The following is a 17,897-nucleotide window of genomic DNA, read 5'->3' on the forward strand; positions in this document are numbered from 1 at the left end:
GTATATACCTATATACCTAAGAATGGAATTGGTGAGGACTCAGAAAATGTGAATGTTCTTCAACTTACAAGATAATGCCAAATTTGCTTCCAAAGTGGTTGTACCAGTATATTCTCTCCAAGTTGGTTTTGTCGCCCTTTGCATTTTTGTCAGTTGAATGGATGTTAAGTGGTATTTTGCAATGGTTTGGATCTGTACAACCTGAAGTTGAATATCTCTTTCTATGTTTTGACCACACCCCTGCCTCTCCTATGAAATGCAGCATCTTTAAACTCGTTCATTTTTTCTGGAATTCTTGTACTTCTCCTTTGCCTTCTTAATTCTACACCTCATTTAGATTTCAACTTAATGATCACTTCAGTCACCTAATTACAGGGTGCCACCAATGTAGCAGGCACTGGGCACCCAGCGGTGAACAGAGTTGAGTAACTGCCCCTAATGTGTGTACATGCTAGTGTGTGTTTGGAGAGAGGCTTGAGAGTGGGGCATGGAGACACACAGTAAACATGTAAACAAGTTAATAACGTAATTTCAAGCATCGCTAAGTCCTGGAAAGAAGATAAAATTCAGGTGAGGGATAGAGAATGCCTGGGGTGCTGCTTCAGTTGGGATGAGGGCACTGAAGGATGAGGAGGCAGAAAACATCTAGAACATTTGGAGCAAAAGAACAGGATTTGAGGGCTTCCCTGGTGGTGCAGTGGTTGAGAGTCCGCCTGCCGATGCAGGGGACACGGGTTCGTGCCCCGGTCCGGGAAGATCCCACATGCCACGGAGCGGCTGGGCCCGTGAGCCATGGCCACTGAGCCTGCACGTCCGGAGCCTGTGCTCCGCAACGGGAGAGGCCACAACAGTGAGAGGCCCGCGTACCGCAAAAAAAAAAAAAAAAAGAACAGGATTTGAAAAGGCCTTGAGGTGGGAACATGCTCTGGGTGTTTCATGCAGGGAAGAATATCCTTGTGTCTTTCCCATGAGAGAAAGGAGATTGGAGTGGTAGGCAGTGGCCAGGTCACATAGCAACTGTGGAAGTGCATAAGGTGGAAGGTTTTTTTATTTCAGATATTCTATTTTTCCATTCTGAAATTTCCATTTAATTCTTTTTTTAAAAAAAAAATAGTTTCTGTTTCTCTGCTGAGAAGTGTTTTCCTTTTATTCATTTCAGATGCAGTTACTTTTTGGTTTTTTAATAAATTTATTTATTTTTGGCTGCGTTGGGTTTTTGTTGCCGTGCGTGGGCTTTTCTCTAGTTGTGGCGAGCGGCGGCTCCTCTTCGTTGCGGTGCGCGGGCTTCTCATTGCGGTGGCTTCTCTTGTTGCGGAGCACAGGCTGTAGGCGCACAGGCTTCAGTAGCTGTGGCACATGGGCTTCAGTAGTTGTGGCTTGTGGGCTCTAGAGCGCAGGCTTAGTAGTTGTGGGGTACAGGCTTAGTTAGCTGCTCCACGGCATGTGGGATCTTCCTGAACCAGAGCTCGAACCCATGTCCCCTGCGATGGCAGGCGGATTCTTAACCGCTGCGCCACCAGGGAAGTCCCTGGATGCACTTACTTATACCTCATGGATCCGTTTTAAACTCTTTATCTAATTGTAGCATTCTAAGGGAGTCATCTTGAGGCGTGGGTCATCTCAAAGTTGACATCTGCTGATTGTCTTTTTCCTCGAAAATTGGTGACATTTTCTCTTTTTTGGTTTTGTTTTGTATGTCTAATAATTTTGGATTGTATCCTTGAAACTGTTAATGTTACGTTGGTTAGACTCTGGGTTCTGTTATATTCTCTTTGATGGGCCACTTCAAGTTTTGACTCCCCTCTACATTCTTGACTGCTTTTGTTTAATTTTAAGAGTCCTCAGTTTCTTTTTGTATTTGTTCAGAGTTTCTAATGTAATCAGTGAGAGAAAAGGCTATACTTGGCTTACTCCATCTTGGCTGCAAGTCTGGTTTTGTTTGCCATTTTCTCAGAAATAAACAAAAATGCTTATTGAACAAATCAATATAAAAATGAACTGCCTATTTACCAGTCCTTTTAGATCTGTGCTTGAAATGTTTTCATTTTTTCATTTTTTTTTTTTTTTTTTTTTGCAGTTCATCCAATGACTCCCTATAACTTATTACCTAAAAATGTTGGTGCCACAAAAGCCACCATGACCTGGAAGGTACACTCTATTGGAAACAATTCCACACTTTTGTGTCAGCTTGAACTCCTTGCTGAAGGAAAAGTGATACAAGTAAGTGTTTAACTTTCTATTTTCAAGAATTTCTTTGTGTCTAAACAGAGAGACTGGTGAGTGAAATCTCTTTAAACTCTTATTCCTATGTGTGTTCAAATGATATGGGTCATCTGTTTAAAAGGTCCAGGAAATTAATCATAAACTTTTAGAGTCTAGAGATTTTTTTTTTCTCAAAGAAGAACTAGTCTTACTCCAAATCAGGTCTTACTCTGTGTGTGATTTGGCTTTGCAATGAAGTATGCTCACCAATACTTCTGTCTTCTTCTCCCCCCAACCTTTTTTTTTTTTTTTTTTTTAATCAAGCAAAGCAATGTTTCCATCAAGGTGAATGGTGAATACCTCTTAAGTGAACTGGAGCCTGACACAGAATATGTGGCCCGAGTACGCTGTGCTTATACCAACCACTTCTGGAAATGGAGTGAATTGATTAGTCAAAAATTCAACACAGCTGAAGCTGGTACGTTCCGCTCCCTGACATCCCAAGGATCTAAACTGACTGACAGGAGACGGGTGGGCTTCTCTGAGAACTTTTGTTTGTACCAAAAACTCAGGGGAAAGTGTAACAACAGAGGCTTGGTACCATCTTTAAAACACAACAACAACAAAAGACTAAATTAAATGCCTAATGAAATACGAGTGGGAAGATATCTACCTCAGACATTTGCCATCTGAGTTATTTCTACTGAACATTTTCTCTCTGATCTTCAATTTGCCAAAGTGGTTTCTAAGCTAAAGGTATTGCTGGATTCCCGTTGGATCTGGGGCTGTGTAAATTAGTATAAACTTTTAATTCAGGACTGGGGACAAACAGTAGCGTTTGTGCTGAGGAAAGCACTGATCTCACGCTAAACAGCCTCGGGCTGTGTTTGGAAATGGAATGGTATTTGGAAACTGAATCATCCTTGTTAAGTTTTTGGTTCCCCCGGTGACAACAAACTGGGAGCCTTCTCATCATGCTCTCCGGGGTCATTTCCTCAATAATGACTGAATGAATGACTTTTTCCCCCAAATAACTATGTCTTAGACCTCAGATAAACCTCAGGAGATGAGATGGCCCAGCCTTGCTTTCACCTCCTTCCAATCCCAGATGATAAAGTCTTACTGTTGCCCACTTTACACACGAAACAACTTGGGCCCCTAAACTGGGGAGACATGCCTGGTTTGCAGAGTTAATGAAGGGCAGAGACGTGACAACAGTAACCAGGGCAGTTACCGTTTATCTAGTGTTTAGTGTGTGCCAGACACAGCTCCAAGTGCTTGCAATGTTTTCCCCTCAAATCCTCCCACCATGCAGTAGGTCCTGTTATTATCCTCACTTGATAGATGAGGCCGCGGAGGCCCAGGGAGGGTGAGGAGTTTAATTGGCCCCGCTAGCAAGGGACTGAGCTGTGACTGTAGCTCAGGCCCAGGCTGGCTGACTCCAGAGCTCCCCCCTGATCTGACCCAGACTGGCATCTGCGTGGTCTGTCTCTCGGGGGTGTCATTACAGCCTGGAGATCTTTGTGATTCAAGTACTGGCTATTTTGCTGCCTAAGGAAGGATTGTATCTATTTATTTTATTCCATCTTATTATTTGTGTTTGTAAGCTGGTGAGTTCTTTCTGTTTCAGCCCGGGGGGCATGTTTTAAAGCAGTGACTCTGATTGGCGGGCTGGCGAGGGCAGTGCCTGAAAACCCACACCCAGGGCTGGTCACCAGAGGTGCTCAGCAGGCCTCCTCCCCTTGTCAGCCCCCCCACCACTCCCCTCCAAGACCCCAGTCATTTTTCTTGGGGGTAGTCCCCTCCAGAGCCCTGTTCCTGATGGTAATTTGGTTTATTCCTCAGTTGTGTTTCATTAAAGAATTTTTACTTTATTAATACTGCATTGCTTTGGGATTTTTTTGCAAATTTATTCCAACATTACACCTAAAATTTAGTGCAATGAAAAATAACAGAAAGATGGCATTTTTAGTAAATAGTTTCTTTTAGATTATAGTATCATAAACTTGCAAAATACTTAACTTTGCTTTCGATGATGACAAGGAAATGAGATGCATCTACTGAGGGTGAATCCATAGACTTTTTTTTCATCTTGAATAACACTTTGCTTAATGCTGGCAAAGTCAATGTTTATGTGTATTATAATCCTACTTAAGCAGAGTCACGGTGAGCAGAGCTAAATGACCCCATGGGAGGAATTATATTGACATAAAGATGGAGCACCGTCAGCTGTGCCGCAACTCTCTCTTCTTGCAGGTAGTCCTGTACAAACCAGCTGAAGATTCTGCATTGAGCTTGGGGGTCTCTCATTGAGTATTTCAATATGTTTTTGATTTAATATTGGCTTCTCCGACGACTTGCTGAGAAAATTGAAATCTGCCTCTAATAGATTTTAAAAATATATGGTCACCTTTATGTTGAGTAGAAAGTGTCAGTAACTAAGGGGGAAAAAAAGGACTTTCTTAAACTTCAATTATTGGGGACTGTAAACTATATTTTTATGAAACAGAGAACTAAATCTGTACGTGTTATGTTGCAAAACAATGCTTCTTGAACAGAGATGTGTTGAAGCAAATCATAAATCACTGGTCCTACCGTTTACCGGCAAGAAAGACGAGGAAGCAAGCTCTTCTAGAACAGAGTGGGGAGAGGCATATGCTGGGGAGAGGTATGCAGCCAGTGCCCTGAGGGTCCACATGCAGGCAGCTGGCCCAGGCCAGGAACTTGGGGGGCTGGGTGTGCATGGGGAGGAGGGTGACAAGGAAGGGGTCCCAGGCTCTGACTGCAGCGACAGGCCAGCCTGTGTGCAGTTAGGAACTCGGGGAAGAGTGCAGCCTTCCCCTGGGGCTCTCCACTTGAGTGTGTCCATTGCCACCTTCACAAGTGGCCAAGGAAATAGCGACAGTCTGCTGCTCCTAGAAATTCCAAATATGGGAAATTTACCTGACTAACCTCCTAGAATTGGACTGACAAAGGATTCCAAAATTCCTTGGTGGCTTCCAGAAGCTCTGAGGCTTGAGTTCACAAAGGCCCCATGTGATGTCCCATTCAGATGTAGCAGCCCTTTTGTAAAGCACCTACTGTGTGCCCCTAGTGAGGCGAGACCAGTATGGCCGCGGCCAAGTGGGTAGAAATCACAGAGAGTGAAAAAGCGAGAAGCAGGCTCAGGCAGGACAGGCCGTGGTCACTTTTGTTGACGAAACTAGAGAAAGGTTGAATGTATTATTGTATGTGCATATTGTGACCCTAGAGCTTTTCTTTGGTTAATTTCAGCTCCCTCAGAGGCTCCCGATGTCTGGAGAAACTTGAAGATGGTGTCGGGACATCCTACTGTGAGTTTATTCTGGAAGGTGAGATACAGACGTTCAAAGAGACAGATTTTTGCTTGGCAGTTATCTTTCACTGAAACTAGACATTGGTGCAGTCTTCTGATGGGGAGGGCTGTTAACATGAATCCAGTAGAATTTGTTACCCAGTGGAGGAATCCCAGCTCCACATCCGTGTCCCCAGCGCCGGACCAGTAACTCCTTCCTCAGCAGCCTCTTGCACAGTGGTGGCCAGTTCTGCTTGTTAGAACTGCATCTCCTAACTTCTCCTCAGGCCTTCCCCTAACATCTGCAGGGCCCAGTCCATGAGTGTACGTGGAGAAATATATACCATAATTAAAAGTTATAAATATTTAACTATTCAGAGTATTTATATTTAAAAGTTATAAGTCAAGCTAAAAAACTGCAATATAAAATTAATCTTGTCTTTCTATCTTAACTGACGTGCCTTCACGACAACGTGGAAGGCCTGGTTTGCGTTAAGAACTCTCGGATTCCTCAGTGTTTGATGCTAAAGCGTGGCCGTGCTGAGGGAGCTGGTCCTTGGCCGCAGGCCACCCCACTCTCTTTCCCATCTCCACTCCGGTCCTCCCCACCAGGGAGGACCCCCATGCACACACATGTGGACGTGCCAGTCTGTACGTCCAGGTTTTGTCCACACCCCAAGCTAACAGTTGCCCCAGTCCAATCTCATGTCTGGGGGTGCACACACCAGGGGCACTGTCTGTCCTCGGGAAGGTAGGCCGGAGGTTCAGGCTCCTCCCGTCTGGGTCTACTCCTGTCTTTCCCACTCCATACTCACTGAGTGTGTTTTAATCCAGGCTAAAGAGTCCCCCTTTCTCTCTATTCCTGACTTGGTCACTCCTCTCTGGACACAGTATACTCTGAGATCTCCCCCAAATGATCCTATTCTCTGCTCAATTTTAGTTAGAATAGAATGTCTGATTTCAAGCTTGGTTTAGAAGGTTATTTTCTCTCTTAAGCTGTTTTAATTAGCCCGGTGTGTGTGTGTGCGTGTGTGTGTGTGTGTGTGTGTGTGTGTGTGTGTGTGTGTGTGTTCAATCAAGGGACAGAAACTCTTTTCAGAGGAAAGCCCATTTTGAAACGATTGTTTAATATTTTTTTCAGCCACTATCAAAAGTGCACGCCAACGGGAAGATCCTGTTCTATAATGTAATTGTAGAAAATCTAGACAAGCCATCCAGGTTCGAGGTCCTCTCCATCCCTGCTCCCGCCAGCAGCACAGAACTAACCCTCGATCAGTGTTCTTACCAAATCCATGTCACAGCTCACAACAGTGTGGGCCCTTCTCCTGCTTCCGTAATTGTCGTTTCTGGAGACCCTGAAAACGGTGAGTGTTTTGGGTTTTGTTTTTCTTCTCTAGAAAAGTGTTGATGGTGTTATTAGGCAGAGATGGATAAATCAGAAAGACAGTAATTTGGGGAGACAAAAGATCTAGCTGCCAAACGCTGTCCGTCATTTTCTTTGGGTTCAGGCATGTCAGCGGGTTTCCGGCGCAGTCCTCCTTTGTGTGGGAAGAAGATTTCAGCCATATCTCAGGGATTCTTCCACCAACTTGGGAAATTGTCTCAAATTTATTCAAATAAATGCAACACCGACAAACAGTCCCAGCTGAGAGTTAGAGATGGTATGAAAGTGCTTTGTGGCTTATGAAACATGAGGTGCATTTATTATATGGCAGAATATTTTGTCAGTCTTGGCCACCTATAAAGAGCCCAGGAACATTTCTGGACATCACGAGGAGAGCTAGCATCATCTTTCGAGAAGGGCTTTGCCAAAGCTGTGGAATAAAATGGTGATAACTGGCTAAACCCTTAGCCTGTGAGAGACCAAACAAGGTGGAAATGACCTTACCTGTACAATTAATAATGGTGTAAATTTCCTTCTTGGGAGAGCTGTGGAAAGAGGTTGGCTGCACTAACCCCGCCCCCCGCAGTACACACTCTGAGACACTGCACACTTGGACATGACCCAACAGACACCCTAAGGTCATTCATGAACCTTGCAATAATGTCACCCTTCACTTACTGCTATAAAAATTTTCAGACCCTGCTTGTAGGGTTATGTCATGTTGCTTTATACCTATCATTCAAATTAGGCTTAAATTTAGGTTAAGTGGGCTAGATTAGAGGGTGTTATTATTTTGTTTTATTTACTTTGTTTAAGAACTATCCCGTGTGTCAAGTAAGAAGAAGAAATTGGGATTGTGCCACAGGAGACAAACTAAGGAGTCACTTAACCTAATCTTTGCTTGTCAAGAACTGTATTAGAGAAGGAAGTGAATAGTTGTATTCTGTCTTTATTAGGGCCGAACGGGAAAGGTGGGCATTTCATTCACCCTGGGGGAGCTGACAGATTAAAAAAACACTGCCTCCAATGAGGCTCAGCTCAAACAACTCTGCTAAACACTATTATCTCTATGGGGTCATCCCTATCTGTGGGTTCCTATCATACCTTCCTTCCCCATGCCCTGCCTTTAGAACCCATTCCTTCACCTTGTGAAGCCCTATCCAGCTTTCCTGATGTGGTCCACATTCTTAAGTCTCTAGAGTGGATAAAGGCACTGATGTGCTCTGAGACAGACCAAGGAGGTTTAGCCAATTCACACTAGAGTGTGAATGACTGAAGAAAAAGAAAATAGACAGATTCCCTTTCTCTTTCCCTCTACCTCCACTCCTCAAAACATATTTGCAATTTTAAAGAAGCAGCTTAGTAAGAGTCATGCTTCTAAGTTTGGGGTGAAATTTTAGTCAGTGTGAATAAGTGAAGTAGAAAATGTCAGTTTTAATATGAAAGAGATTTGTCTCTCTGATGAAGGAAGACAGAGAAGCCATGTAGGTAGGATAGGCACAGGCCTTCTTGGGGAACCTCTCGCCTCATGCCTGGGGCTGCACATTCCTTTCAGTGTTCCCAGCTGGGTGATAATTTGGTGCCCTAGAAAATGTCATAGCATCCTGCTTTCGCATCAATGTTCAGCTCTAATTAGAATTGCCAGATAAATTAAAGATGCCCAGTTAAATATGAATTGCAGAGAAGCAACAAGTACATTTTGAGTGTTAAGTCTGTCCCATGTAACATTTGCGCCACACTGGCTGCCTCTCTGAACAGCTGCTTGCAGGTCCACCGCTTGATCAGAGTCTGATTTCACTCGAGTGACCACCAGGGACCACTGCCCTCTGAACAGCGGCAGGCTGTGGAGTTAGCCTCGGAAATAGGAGAAATTCTCATCCCTCAATATCTAGGCTGACCCGCTTGAAATCAGTAGAACTGTAGTCCATTGAGACAATATCACCTTTTTTCCAATTGTCAGACCTTAGGAAAACTACCCTGGTGCATAAAATACGTTGAGGTGGTATCCTAGGTCATACGTACCGTGCACATCCGTTCGTAATCTGGCTTAGTACATACCTGAATTGTTCTTTCCTTTTTTTCTCCACACTCACCTCAGTTTCTGTCCCTAAAATCTAGGAGACAGTAGTTACTTCAGGAGCAGCCAGCATTATGTGGGACAATTAAGCCAAATTATTCATTCATTCAACAGATGAGTTTTGAAAGCAGATCAAGTACCAGACACAGTTCTAGGTCAAGGGTCAACAACTTTTTCGGTAAAGGGGCAGAGAGTAAATATTTTAGGCATTATAGGCCAGACAGTCTCCAATCTATATTCTGTATTCTTTGTTTTTAAAAACTCTTTAAAAATCTTAAAACCAGTCTTAGCTTAAGGGTCATAAAAACAAGCTTCCAAGGCTGGATTTGTCCTGCTGGCGGTGGTTTGCTGATCCCTGTTTTAGGGGCTGACGTCCCTTTGGGACTCAGAAGATCAGGACAGGGGGCATCTGAAGGGCAGGTGTGAATATTTGTTTGGAGTGAGAGGCAGGAGAAGATCCCTCCTGCCCCTAACCCAAGCCCCGTAGCAATTGCAGAGGTAGGGCTTTTACCTGCTAGATACACTGCACGTTCAAGTTTATTTTCTTCTTTAGATATTTTTGCAAAATGTATGATTAATTAAATCTGAAGCATTGCCCTCTTTGTATGTACAGAAGAGGTTGAAAAAGGAAGAGTTAACGGCACAGAGGATGGATTTTCTGTGTCTTGGAAACCCCAATCCGGAGATGCCACAGGCTATGTTGTGGAGTGGTGTGATGGTCCCCAGGACCTGCCCTGTGTTCTCCAGTGGAAAAACCTAGGCCCCAATACCACAAGCACAGTCATTAGCTCGGGTAAGAAGAACCTTCTGTATTACCATGCTGCTCCATTCACCTGGCAGCAACTTCAACAGGGGTTTCTGGATCCTCTCAGATACTTTGTGCTCAACTGATAACTACAAATCCAGCGTGGGTCTTGGAGTTCAAATTTTGCAGTGATGTGGTCTAAGTTTTGACCTTTATATCTACTTTTACAGAGACTATCTGGACCACAGGCTGGAAGAGGTGTTCATGAGTTTCATGAATTTGTTCAGCAGTGAGTCAGCAGTCTCAAATGAATGGCAGAGGGACATTATAACAGTTGTCCTGAGAGCTTTTACAAAAGCAGAGAAGTGTGTGGATTTGGGAAACATGGGAGTAGAGCTGATGGGAGTCGATTATCAACTTCAGTTTCAATGGAACATATAGAACTTGGTCTCTTTCCTCCCACACTGGATTTGTCATTTCGAGATTACTAGTGTAGCAGTTCAAGGAGCCTAGGTTTGTGGCTTGATTAGGGGTGGGGGTGGGGGTGGGTGGGTGTTGGTGGCGCCATCTGCTGGGCTCAAGATAAAGATGTGGGAATTGTCCGGGTCCAGAGGGTGATTGATGAGACTCCAGGAGGGCATTCAGCGGCTAGTGGGGAGTGAGGAGGGGAGTCTTCCCTTGGCTTGAGCAGTGTCAGTGGCATGGTTCAGAGGTGTGGGGTGAGGGGAAAGTGAGGTACTGGAAGCAAATCTTCCAGATGCTTGCCCTTCATGGGCAGAGAGAAGGCCAGTCGCTGGCAGGGGATTTGGAGTCAAAGGAGAGTTTTACATGGTTTTCTGTGTCTGGTTGAATTCTGCGCCCAGTTGCATGCACGTGGATAAGGGCATGTTTGCGAGCTCTTGATCAAGAGGACGATGTAGAGGACAGTCGCCCAGACTTCGTCGGAAATGCTGGAGGATTCAGGGGAAGGAGGGAAGATGGTGGCGATGAAGGGCAGAAACCCTGAGGAGGAAATTCTTAACGGGACACAAATTCATTTTTCATTCTTCTTCTTTTCAGAAGTAAAGAGAATGGCATCCTGTGTTATTGAAAATCTGTTGACTTTTCTTCTCTAGGTGATTTTAGACCAGGGGTTCGATACAACTTCAGAATTTATGGAATTTCTACCAAAAGGATGGCTCATTTATTAGAGAAAAAAGCAGGATACTTGGAGGAACTGGGTAAGTTTAAAGCATTTAATGTGTCCGTTGTTCAGAACAATCCAGAAACTCTTCACTTTGGGTTTAGGAAGAATACAGCACCTTTCCTAATTTTCAGTGTCCCGCTTATTCTGGCAATGGGGTTTTTTAAAAAGTTATTTTTTAATCATACAAATAGAAAACATTTTCGTTAAAGACAACTTACAAGATGTTATGCAAAAGAAGACAAAATGATTGCTAATTTTACCACCCAAGGGCAAATACCCAGAGTTAATATTTTATGTGTATCCTTTTTCAGTACAGATATACACTTTTAAATAAACATGGGATCTTTTTTATTACTACTCTGTGCAGTTTTATAAAGTGTTTTTTGACTCATGTCACTAAGTAATATTTAACTGTATCATTTTTTAGTACTGCAAAGTGCCTCATGGCTTGCATATGTCAAATCACCTGTCGTTGGACTTTTAGGATGATTACAAAAACATTTCTCAATTAAAAACTATAAAATTCACCTTCAGTTATGTTGCAGTCTCAAATACTCAATCTCTCTCTTCTCTCTTGGCCAAATCTCTTACGCCCTATCTGACTCACCATCATTGCTCTGATAATGGTTTTTCAACAACGCCCCGGAAGTAGAATACTCGAGCCAAAAGGTTTGAACTTCTTAAATACAATTTTATAATTTTTAAGACTTTTGGTAGATACTGTGAAATCGCTGCCCCCCCAGAAATTGTACCATGATCCCACCAGCAGTGGGGGGGAGTTTTGATCCTCCCATGTGGTTGCTAATTCACCTTCTCGGCATCCAGGGTCTCACACCCACTGGAAGCTGGGCAGCTGTGTCCTTGATTGCCTCTCAGCAATCAGACCAGCTCTTGGGGTTCTTCGTTGGGTGGGAGCTACCCCAGACAGGCAGGAAGGGTGTGTTGTTTGTTTTGGCGGACATAGGCCAGGTGTGCACCAGCGTATGTGCTGAAACAGGCTCTCAGGGAAGCCTCAGAATAAACGCTTTCCGATTCTCCCGTGACACCTGGACAATTGTGCACTGCTACCACTTGGGAACTAGAGTTCTTCAAAGTTGCCCATACCTCTTCAAACATAACCCTTCCTCCTCCTCCCTTCCTCCCTACTTCAGTTCCTCCTCCCAAACACTGTTGAGAATTCAGACTCAGAATGAAGTCTAGGAAAGCCTTTCTTTTTTGCTGTGTGACCTTGCCAAGTTACTGAGTCTCTCTGGGCATCCATTTCTACACCTGAGAGATGTAAGGCTTGAACAAGATGATTGCTCAACCCCTTCCCAGCTCTCACGAGCTAAGTCAGGGCGTACATCCTCTGGAGAAAAAGATGAGACTCCTTCTCTTGGCACACGCGCCTACAGAGTGGGCCGTGGTTCTGCTTCCAGTTTACACCAGTGCACCGAGACTCTTTCCAAATCGTAAATCTTACATTGTCCCAACTTCCTTTCCTAGCTCCTTCAGACAACCCTCAAGTGGTCATGAGTAAGTTGACCTCCCACTCCTTCACTCTGAGTTGGAAGGATTATTCCACTGAATCCCAACCTGGCTTTATACAAGGATACCATGTCTACCTGAAACCCAAGGCGGGGGAGCAGTGCCACCCGGCATTTGAAAAGACAGTTCTTCCAGGTGACTTTTTTTTTTGGTCTGTTTACCGCTTCAAGGTCTCATTATTTGAAATCATTGGAAAGGCTGCCGGCCGTCTCTGACTGTGGCCAGGCTGAAATCTGTGCTCACGTGCTTTTATGATGGAATGGTGTTCTTAAACAAATTAGTAGGGTGGACAAGACCGTGGGGGCCAGGATTTTAACTTACTTAAAAACAATGTGGCCCAGTATTTTTAGAAGCACCTGAAATACCCTCAGCTCCTTAAGAAAACCTACCACTTAGGAAACATTCTTGCTAACCTCATTTTTTCTTTGACTTCATTAAAGTTTTTTAAAATGTGTATCTAAGAAGCACTGGCAGGCTCTTACTCTCTCTCTGGCAGGTCTGAGTGCTTCCCCTGGATCAGGAACATCCCTTGTTTAGTGGGGTGCTTGCCTTGCTTGCCGTCTCCCGAATATTTTACCAGTGTCCCCATTGTGATGAAATTATGATTTCATTTTTGGTTGGTTTAGAAATGTTGGCAGTGCCAAGTCAACAAGAGTATTAGTGCCCCACTGTCTCACAAGATCTTTATCACGCTCTTAATAGTTTTTTCTTCTTGAAAAAAAAAACTTTTTTTTTTTTTTAACTCACAGAGGATTCGGTTTGTTGCAAATACACAATTGACAACCCGGAACAAAAGACATTTGTTGTGGAAAATCTACAGCCGGAATCCGTCTATGAGTTTATCGTCACTCCTTACACAAGTGTTGGCGAGGGTCCCCTGGATGCCTTCACAAAGGTCACAACTCCGGATGAATACTGTGAGTTTCTCCAAATCAAAACTCTTAGCGGTTCTTGGTAAACTGACAGATGACACACACCACGGGCATGGGTTTTGTCTAGATTGGGAATTTTTAAACCTTTCTTCTCTTTCTGTGTCTGTCTCTTTCTTTCTCTAGATGAAACTCACCAAAAAAAAAAAAAAAGGAAACGTTACGCAGAATCCCACTACATAAAATAGATAAGAGTGAAGCTAATCCAACTGATCTATAACCTGGAATCTTCCTCTTGCCTCTCTCTGGCCCCTGAGGCACTTCTCTGGAACTCAGTCCCAGAATAGTTTGAAAATCACTGATGGTGTATTTTAGTGTTGACTTGGGAAGAGCCTTGTGAGTTCTGTCTGCAAGAGGGGTGGGGGTGTTCTTCTCAGCAGAACTGCTCTCTGCAGCCAGCCTTCTGGCTGATTTCTCTCAGTGGCAAATTACTGGCTTCTTGACCTTGCGTCTCTGGGGGTACTAGAAAGTACGGTGGGGCAAGCAGTGTTGGCTCACGGACCCGGTGTTTGCAGATTTGATGGGGAAAGGGTGAGATAAAGAGAGCCATCCTTTCAAAATGCATTTGTCTTGAAAGATGGAGAAAGAAGAGGAAGGGAGAAGAATGGCAGCTTACTGGTAAATAAGATTCTGCTGGTAAATCCTGCCCTCCAACGAAGAGGAAGGTGGTGGGAGAAAACAGATACTGACGGAGGAAAGCGGGGAAAGTAGGTAGCAGATAGGCATCATAGGAGGTCCACGCTGGAAAGGACCTCTCAAGATACGTCTCCATGAAAAACAATTAGGCTAAAATATCTGCTTGAGTTGCCAAGTAGCATAAGGTGGGGCTCTGGGGATGGGGTGGGCTCGTCAGGTAGAACCACTGGATCTGGCTGCCTGACTGGTGATGAGGATGCCCACGACCACAGTGGCAGGTTGGGGCTGAAACATGGCCCCAGGTCTCTAAGCCAAAGGCCAGAACTCTCATAGTCAGGTTAAGATTTCAGTCAACAACTCACATTACTTGAGCATGCTTGCCATTTTAGAGTTAATTTTAAATTTATTTTCAGGCTGTTTTTCTTCCAGCTTCAGTATTTACTTGGCTGGTAGAGGTGTGTGTATGAGTATGTGTAAGACACACACACACACACACACACATATAATACATATGATTATCTTTATCTCAAGTATATTTTCTAGATTTCATTTATCTCCCTTACTCATGAGAAACCTCCTTAGCCTTGGCTGTGACTCGATTATATTGATTATTATGAAAAAGTAAACCAAGTTGCTGCATAATTGCAGCAGTGAGAATGACAGTCCACAGTTAGAAAGATAGTGTGGAGGACTCACAAATGCAATGGTGAGTGACAGAAGCCGGGCCCCGCTCTTGCTGCACAATTCCACACACAGAGTATAGACAGAGGCAAATGCTGTTTATGTGGTTGAAAGGCAGGCTAGTGGTTACCGTGGGAGGGGAAGATGCCTGGATGGGGACACTGGGGGACTCACGGGGGAGCTGGTAATGTTCTTTTCCTTGATCTGGGTACTGGTTACGTGGGTACGTTCAGTTTGTGAAAACTCATTGAGCTGTACACTTAGGAGCACTTTTCTGTATGCACACATTATATACTTCAACAAAAAGTTTAGCAAAGCCTGTCTGAAGTTTGGAAACTACTGTGGGTAGCTCCCCAGGCTGCTTCTCAGATACATTACAAATTTGTAATTTAACCAAATTTTAAAACCAATTGTAGTCATCAAAAGTACTGCTCTTGAGAGCAAGGTGTTTTTTAAACATATGTGTACTGATTTATTTTTATTTATTTATTTTTGGCTGTGTTAGGTCTTCGTTGCTGCATGCAGGCTTTCTCTAGTTGTGGTGAGCAGGGGCTACTCTTCGCTGTGGTGTGCGGGCTTCTCATTGCAGTAGCTTCTCTTGTTGTGGAGCACGGGCTCTAGGTACACAGGCTTCAGTAGTTGTGGCACGTGGGCTCAGTAGTTGTGGCACAGGGCTCTAGAGTGCAGGCTCAGTAGCTGTGGTGCACGGGCTTAGTTGCTCTGTGGCATGTGGGATCTTCCCAGACTCGAATCCGTGTCCCCTGCATTGGCAGGTGGATTCTTAACCACTGCGCCACCAGGGGAGCCCAAGAGCAAGGTGTTCTTTAGTGGTGTCAGGAGGAGTTTCTTTCGCCTTACCTGGTGTCAGGCATAATTTTAGGCCAGTTGTCGAGGTGCTTTCTCTGCCACCCTCTTACCTTCCCATGTCCTTTTCTCCAGAGCCCTGTGCTTCCTCAGAGCACTGGGTTGGGCCTGCCCTCCCTGACAAAACTCCAGCGTTATCCACCAGCACCACAAGTCAGGCCCCATTCCTGCAGGACAGCTGTGGAGGGGGATGAGGAGGGCAGGGAGGCAAAGGGATTGAACAGGAATATATGTACATGTGAATGACTGTCAGCCTCCAAACCCCTTTGTGCGATTTGCTTTTATAAAAGAGGATGTTTACCAACCCAGCTGAAATATTCTTTGGCGGATTTGCAAGCAGTGAGACCAGGAAGATGGGCATTTATGAAAATGAAGTACAGGTTGACATATCTGAGAAATAAAAATAGAATAATTATCCCGGCTGATGACTTAGGTAATTTTCTCAGAGCCTAACTAGAAGGGGTGCATTCGTCAAATTTTGACGTGTAATAAAATACCTCAAAATCTCAATGGCATACAAAAATAAATCTCTCTTTTCATGCTTCTGGCTTGGCTCATGTAGGCTGGGCCAGGTGGGACTCCAAGCTTCAGGCAGGTTTGTTCCATGTAGGTTCACCCTGAGGCTTAGGCTGAAGGGACAGTGGCTCTGAGGGACCAACTCTTCTCAGAGTGGGTCACAGGAACACAAGAGAGCAAGCCAACTACAAGCACACTGAACGCAGCTACCAACCAGCATGACCACTACTCACCTCCCATTGGCCAAACCCAACTCACGTGGCTGAGCCCACAAGTCAAGTGTGTGGAGTGTAATTCTCATACAGGGAGGGAGTAAAGAATGGGGAGTAATGATCCAGTCTGTCAGGAGAGGTATGGGTTTGAGTCACAAGTGTTGAGGGCAAATGGTTCCTTGTGTTGGCTGGTTGGTCTCACTGCCCTGTCCCCCAGCAGTCAGACAGAACTCATATTGAACCTTGCACAAATGGAGTTTTGAGGAATAAAAGATATGTAAAACTATTTTTATTCCTTTGAGGGAAAAGCAGTCATTAAAAATATCCCTTTCTTTTTCCTCTCCAGCCCATACACTGATACACATCATCCTGCCCATGATTTTCTGCATTTTGATCGTCATGATAATTTGCTACTTAAAAAGTCAGTGGTAAGTGTGCGGGGAAGGTTTCTATCCAAGAAGGAGTCAAAGAAAAATCTAGAAAGGAGGTAGAAGTCACACCTGATAATATGAGGAAAAGTGCTGAAAAGGAAAGAACAAAGGAGGATTTGGTGGAAATATGATAAGTTTTAAACAATCTTGTTTATCAACAGATAAGCAATAAATCAATACATAAGGAAACTAGACTTCCCTGGTGGCGCAGTGGTTAAGAATCTGCCTGCCAATGCAGGGGACACGGGTTCGAGCCCTGGTCCGGGAAGATCCCACATGCCGTGGAGCAACTAAGCCCACGTGCCACAACTACTGAGCCTGTGCTCTAGAGCCCGTGAGCCACAACTACTGAGCCTGTGTGCCACAACTACTGAAGCCTGCGCACCCTAGAGCCCATGTGCCACAACTACTGAAGCCCTTGCGCTCTAGGGCCCACGTGCCACAACTACTGAGCCTGCGTGCCGCAACTACTGAAGCCTGCGCACCTAGAGCCCGTGCTCCGCAACAAGAGATGCCACTACAATGAGAAGCCCACGCGCCTCAACTAGAGATAGCCCGCGCACAGCAACAAAGACCCAACGCAGCCAAAAATAATAATAATAAGGAAACCAACTATTTTAAAACGTTGCCAAATTTGTTCATAGCAAGAGCTAATATTTATATTTCACTTACCATGTACTTGGAAGTGTTCTAAGTGCTTTACATATAACAATTCATTTAATGCTTCCAACACCACCATCACCACCGTAATGATCTCCATTGAACCAGTAAGGAAATTAAAGCATAGAAGGGTTAAAAAGCTTGCTTAAGGTTACAGTGTTAATGAGTGATTGATAGAGCACGGATTAGAACCCAGGAATCTGACTCCAGCGTTCTCACTCTTAACCATGCCGCTATATTGCAAAATTCCGTCTAATTTTCACTGTTTTTCTAGGCTGAAGGAGAAGTGTTATCCTGATAGTCCAAACCCTTACAAGAGCAGTGTCCTGTCATTAATAAAATCCAAGGTAAATGCTGGGAAATTGTATGGATACTCATATGCTTGTTAAAGACCAACCCAGGGCTGGGGCTATAGTAATCATACACTCCTAGACCTTCTCAGGAAGATGTCACAAAGCAAAAGCCTCTTCTGCTCCCATAGCCATGAAAGGGTTGAACACAACTTTGATTTCTTCTGTCGGGATATCTTTTGGT

Source organism: Phocoena phocoena, chromosome 3, assembly GCF_963924675.1.
Source record: "Phocoena phocoena chromosome 3, mPhoPho1.1, whole genome shotgun sequence".
Taxonomy (NCBI): domain Eukaryota; kingdom Metazoa; phylum Chordata; class Mammalia; order Artiodactyla; family Phocoenidae; genus Phocoena; species Phocoena phocoena.